Source organism: Melanerpes formicivorus, unplaced genomic scaffold (genome assembly GCF_026170545.1).
Source record: "Melanerpes formicivorus ecotype bairdi unplaced genomic scaffold, bMelFor1.0.p_v2 SCAF_132, whole genome shotgun sequence".
Taxonomy (NCBI): domain Eukaryota; kingdom Metazoa; phylum Chordata; class Aves; order Piciformes; family Picidae; genus Melanerpes; species Melanerpes formicivorus.
Window position 1 is genome coordinate 1,154,113 of NW_027142484.1, and position 6,347 is coordinate 1,160,459.

A 6,347-nucleotide genomic window follows, 5' to 3' on the forward strand; every position below is an offset into this window, starting at 1 on the left:
GACACAGGACTCAAGGTGTGGACTGACCAGTGCTGAGTCCAGGGGCAGAATGACCACCCTGTTACTGCTGGCCACACTATTCCTGATACAGGCCAGGATAGCATATGTTGCATTCTAATCAATTTTGACTATTAATAAAGGGTGCATTTTGTTTTAGGGTGTAATCATAGATTAGCTTTCACAAGCAGCAACATTTTTAAAGAAGGCACACACAGATTGGGCTCTTTCACCTATGGGTGGGAATTGAAGAACTTGATTTTTAGAGCTGCTGACCTCTTATGGTTTGGGGTTTTTTTTGGTAGCAAAAGTACATTACAGTAGTATAGCAACTGGGCTCCCCAGTTCAAGAGGGACAGGGATCTGCTGGAGAGAGGTCCGAGGGAGGGATACAAGGATGCTGAAGGGACTGGAGCACTGCCTGATGAGGAGAGGCTGAGAGCCCTGGGGCTGTTCAATCTGGAAAAGAGAAGACTTAGAGGAGATTTAATAAATATCTGTAAATATCTGAGGGCTGGGGGTCAAGAGGGAGGGCACAGGCTCTGCTCACTTGTACCCTGGGATAGGACAAGGGCAATGGATGGAAACCCCAGCACAGGAGGTTCCACCTCAATGTGAGGAGCAACTTCTTCACAGGGAGGGTCACAGAGCACTGGGGCAGGCTGCCCAGAAAGGTTGTGGAGCCTTTCAAGCCCCATCTGGATGCATTCCTGTGTGACCTGTGCTGGATTCTCTGGTCCTGCTCTGGCAAGGGGGTTGGACTGGATGATCTCTGGAGGTCCTTTCCAACCCCTTACATCCTGTGAGCCAGTGAACTCAAAAAATCAGATTCTTTAATTGTTTATATATGAGGATTAATGCCTAACTTGAAGACTGTTGGTTTTCTTTGTGTAAGAACCTTCAGAAGAGATTAATTTTGTGTGCTCACTAAATGCTTGCAGCAGTCCTCAGTTTTAGCATCCTCAGGCTTCAAAAATTAGTTATTTCTTTCCAAGTTTCTTGACTTGGAATGTGCAATAATAATAATAATAACAATCTTACAGGATTTCACCAGTGGAAAAAACAACGGCAAACCATCTACCTGTAACCTTGTTCTCCACATTTCTCAGTCTTTTGCATGCAACACAAGAATATAGCTATCACTAGATCTTGATGAGCACAATTTGGACTCAAACTATGAAGCTGGAAATTTCCTGATTGCAGATGGGCAATTGCAGATTCCCACTTGCCTGACTTTGAGACTAGGAAAGAAAAACATTCTCTAAGAGAAAGAATGCTTTATTGCCTTAAATCTGATTTTCTTTTAAAACAGTGTATTGTTTCATGTGTGGGATTTTCTCTCTTTTTTTTTTGGATTTGTTTTTTTTTTTGGTGAAGCCTATCAAAAATCTGAATCCCACTCAGATTACTCATGATAGAGCTAGAAAGAAGCCATTTATTTGTGTTGGCAGTGGTAACCCAAGACCGTATTGTCACACAGACTCGCCTTTCTCTCTGGGTCAATCATCTGAAATCCAGAGGGAATTTAAACTTCATCCACATGGTAAAAAAAACAGGAATGAGTGTGTAGGCAAAAGGCTTAACTCATAAGCACTGCTGACACTTCCTAGGACCAATGGAGGAACTAATTTTTAGCAAGTTAATTTAAAGCTGTATGGAGCTTAACCCTCTGCCAATATTGAAGGCCTAAGGAAAGGGAACACATGGTCATTCCATCCCTTGTACCAGGACATGTACACTTGTAAACCTCCTACTCCTGTGACACAAAGCTCAGGAAGCCTGCTTTTAGTAGGTGATGAATAAAGGGAACCTTATTGAAGGAAAAGGCAAGGCAGGCGCCGTGCCTATCCCTACTGAAAGAAAGAAGAAACAGGCTGATCTGGAGAAGTAATGTCTGTGCTATATATTGACTTGAATACAGACACCTGTCACATGCAGAAGATAAAGGAAAGCTGAGATCGGACACTAATTTTCACAGAATCACAGAATAGCAGGGGCTGAAAGGGACCTCTAAACCTCATCCAGTCCAAGCTCTCTGCCAGAGCGGGATCACCTAGAGCAGATCACCCAGGAACACATCCAGGCAGGTCTTGAATATCTCCAGAGAGGGAAACTCCACAACCCGCCCTGGGCAGCCTCCTCTTCCAGTGCTCTCTCACCCTCATAGGGAAAAGATTCTTCCTCATGCTCACATGGAACTTTCATGTTTTATATACCTTACTTTCCCATTGTGGTAGTTTTAGGCTATGCCTTTAAAATGTCTCACAGACATTGAACAGAAAGTAATAAAATGCAAATAAATCACTTGGGTGTGAAAAGGAAAATAAAGATAGTTCGAAACAGTCTTATTGGAAGAGATAAGTGACTAAAACTGGTTGTACCAAAACAATCTCTTTCTCTTATTGCTTCTTTGCTCTGGGAGAGATACTAACTCATTTCTGCTTGACCTTGGCTATATTGTTTTGGTTCAGTCTAACACTTCTCTGCTCCTTTCTCTTTTCCCTTTTGTACAGGGGGATAAGAGGGGGCAGAGAGGGAGAAGCGACTAGCTTCCCACCCCCTCTGCTACTACGCTCTGCTCTGCTACTAAGTATGAAAGACAGTCTGAAGAGGCATTGTAAGAGAGTCAAGGAGGATCTGTTGGAGCAGGCTTTAGAATAGAACAGAATAGAATAGAAATAGAAATAGAAATAGAAATAGAATAGAATAGGAATAGACTAGACTAGACTAGACTAGACTAGACTAGACTAGAATAGAATAGAATAGAATAGAATAGAATAGAATAGAATTAACCAGCTTGGAAAAGACCTCAGAGATAATCAAGTCCAACCTATCACCCAATACCATCTAATCAACTAAACCATGGCACCAAGTGCCTCATCCAGGCTCTTCTTAACCACCACCAGTGGTGGTGAATCCACCACAGTGACTCCACCACCTCCCTGGACAGCACATTCCAATGGCCAATCTCTCTTCCTGTGAAGAACTTCTTCCTAACCTCCAGCCTAAACCTCCCCTGGTGCAACTTGAGACTGTGTCCTCTTGTTCTGGTGCTGCTTGCCTGGGAGAAGAGACCAACCCCCACCTGGCTACAGCCCCCCTTCAGGTAGTTGTAGACAGCAATAAGGTCTCCCCTGAGCCTCCTCTTCTCCAGGCTAAACAACCCTAGCTCCCTCAGCCTCTCCTCACAGGGCTGTGCTCCAGACCCCTCCCCAGCTTTGTTGTCCTTCTCTGGACACCTTCCAGCATCTCAGCATCTTTCCTAAATTGAGGGGCCCAGAGCTGGATACAGTCCTCAAGGTGTGGCCTAACCAGTGCTGAGCATAGGGCACAATGACTTCCCTGCTCCTGCCTGCCACCTATTCTTATCCAGGCCAGGATGGCATTGGCTTTCTTGGCCAGCTGGGCACCCTGCTGGCTCACGTTCAGCTGGCTGTCAACCAAAACCAGGCAGTAAAAAAAGGCAGTAAAAATATTCTAGACATTAGGCTTTGCAGTAAGCTGCCTTGGTGCATGCTGCCAGCCTTCTGCCAGCTTCTTGCTAGAGCTCTATGAAAGGTAGCATCAGAGGACATTGAAATGTCTTTTTTCAGTCCATGAGACCATCAGAGCAGAACATGACACATATTGAAACATTGTGGAAAGCTTAAAAACATGACAAAAAATAACAACACACAAAAAACAAACAAACAAAAAGAGCCAAAATAAACTAAAACATTCTGAACAGATAAAGAATATCTTTGTCTCTCATTAGAGTATTATCTGTAAGGGATCCACAGAACATTTAATGACTCCTACGGGAAAAGATGGCATGAATCCATTCCCAAGGAGCTCTCACGTGGTGCCTGCACTTCAAACTTCAGTCATTTGTAGTAATGACCAACAAAGGACCTGTGCAAGCAGCCTGCTGTAGTTTCAGCACTGCCACTGTCCAAGAAAACCCCAGTAATCCTGAATTTAACAGCTGCACCATGCACCTTATGACAAATAGAGGAGAAGAAAATCTTTGCTTAGGGTCATTAAAGAAATGAGGAAGGAGGAAAGAGAAAAATGCAGGTGGAAGGACATGACCAAAACTAGAAATGGGGAGATTCAGACTACTACCTTTTCCACTGCTCTCCCTTTGCTAGGTCGAATCCAAATTATTTCTGCTTTCCAGCTCTTCTAGTGAGAGAGTTAGTCCCTCCCCACTGTCTTATAAGTAGTGCTTCTTTTAAACTGCTATGGAGACAGACTGAGGGAGTTGGGGCTGCTCAGTCTGGTGAAGAGGAGGCTGCAAGGAAACCTTCTTGTGGCCTTCCAGGATCTGAAGGGCACTACAAGAAAGCTGGGGAGGGACTTTTGAGGGTGTCAGGGAGTGATAGGACTGGGGGGAATGGAGCAAAACTAGAAATGGGGAGATTGAGATTGGATCTTAGTAAGAAGTTGTTTCCCATGAAGGTGGTGAGAGACTGGCACAGGTTTCCCAGAGAGGTGGTGGAAGCCTCATGCCTGGAGGTTTTTGCAGCCAGGCTGGATGTGTCTGTGAGCAACCTGCTGTAGTGTGAGGTGTCCCTGCCCACGGCAGGGGAATTGGAGCTGGATGATCCTTGAGGTCCCTTGCAACCCTTACAACTTTAGGATTCTGTGACAAATTGCAAGTTCAAACGTGAGACCATGTCATTAAAATAAGGGTTCATGAAATGGCTAAAACACTGTTCAGTAAAGACCTTGATGTGCATTAAGCACATAATCAAATGCATAATATTTTGTAATAAGTATGAAGTATTAGTTTGCAATTGCTCTGTAGATTTTAACACAGTAAAAATCTAAACTATACATAGCTGAGACAGAAAAGTGGCAGAAGAGTACTCTAGAAACTGATAAAGGATTTGGCTGTGTGGCTGAGATTGTAGTGACATAGCATGAAACAGCTTCATTGGAAATGACTGAAAAAGGCAGTAAGAGAAGGAAATTGGGAAGGGGAAAGGGAGGGGAGGAGAGGGAAAAGGAGGGGGAGGAGAGGGAAAGGGAGGGGAGGAGAGGGAAAGGGAGGGGAGAGGTTCAGAGAGGTTGGAAGAGGAGAGGGAGAGGAGAGGAGAGGACTTCTTTGTGCATACATTCTAAGTGCCAAGGGAAAGAAATAGCACATTTGCTATATGTCACATTTGCTTCAAGGACAGGCTGTCCTGTGTCAGTGCTGTGTGGCCATAATCTGTTACAATTAACATCTGAAAAAAAAATTGCCCTGATTTATTGCAGAAGAGTCAGAGAACTGTTTGTACCTTGCTATTAGAGACTCAAACGTGATTTCATGATGACAAACAGCAGGGTTTGCCATTAGCATAGCTGTAAAGATTGACACTTCACTTCAATCAACTGTATTACTCAACAGAGCATGGGAGCACACAAGTTAGAAGAGCAGAGTGGGAAACACACCGTGGTTGCTTCAGGAATACAAAAGACTTACTGGATGACAAATATCTCCTTGCGTCTAAAGAAAAGTGAAGAGTATCTGGAAGCAAAATCCATTAACACTTTAGTATATCAACAAAGTCAGTACTGTTCTTATTCAGCTAACAGCTTGGCAACAAGAATCATTTCCAGGAGTCACAGCTATCAGAGTGCATCCATTGGCAATGCTTCTGCTTTCAGCCACCGTTTCCTGCTATTAGTGGGCACCAACCGCCGCTAGCGGAGTGACATCTGCCACACACAGAGCATACCACATCCATCACCTCGATGATTTCCAGATGATTCCCAGTATGTTTTCTCATCTGTTACAAGCAGCCATTCCCCTGTGCACTATTTTGAACAGGTTTGTACATGCAGCTTACTCTCTACCTCACATAGACATGTGCACACTCACACATCACAAACAGGTCAACAGCCACAACCTTTCATCTTCCAGCTATTCCTAGCCTGCAACAGTAGGATGCCTGACTGCTAGGGGAAGACTATTTAGACTTCTCCTCTTTAAGGAGGACTGCCTACCACAGTGTTTCATCTGGGACACAGTGGGGAAAATGCAGGCAGGTAAAGAATGTTCATCAAACATTTCTAACTCATCGGGATGCCATCTATTATTGAGAATCATCACGGTGAATAATATCCACATCATGGCAATCAGAAAGAGCAGTTTTCCTTCTGATAAATATCTGCGGCAAATTCTTTGTGGGACAGAAAAAAAGCATGAATAGCCTGGAAATTGCTATATGCACCTGAAAGGAGTAGATGCCAGGATAGCCAAGTGTGCTGAGCTCCACAGAAACACAGATGTTATGCAAATCCCTTTGTGGAAAATGAACAAACCAAACAAATGCTTTCTAAATGTCAGCTGGACTATGACAGATTTCTTCTTGAATGAGTTA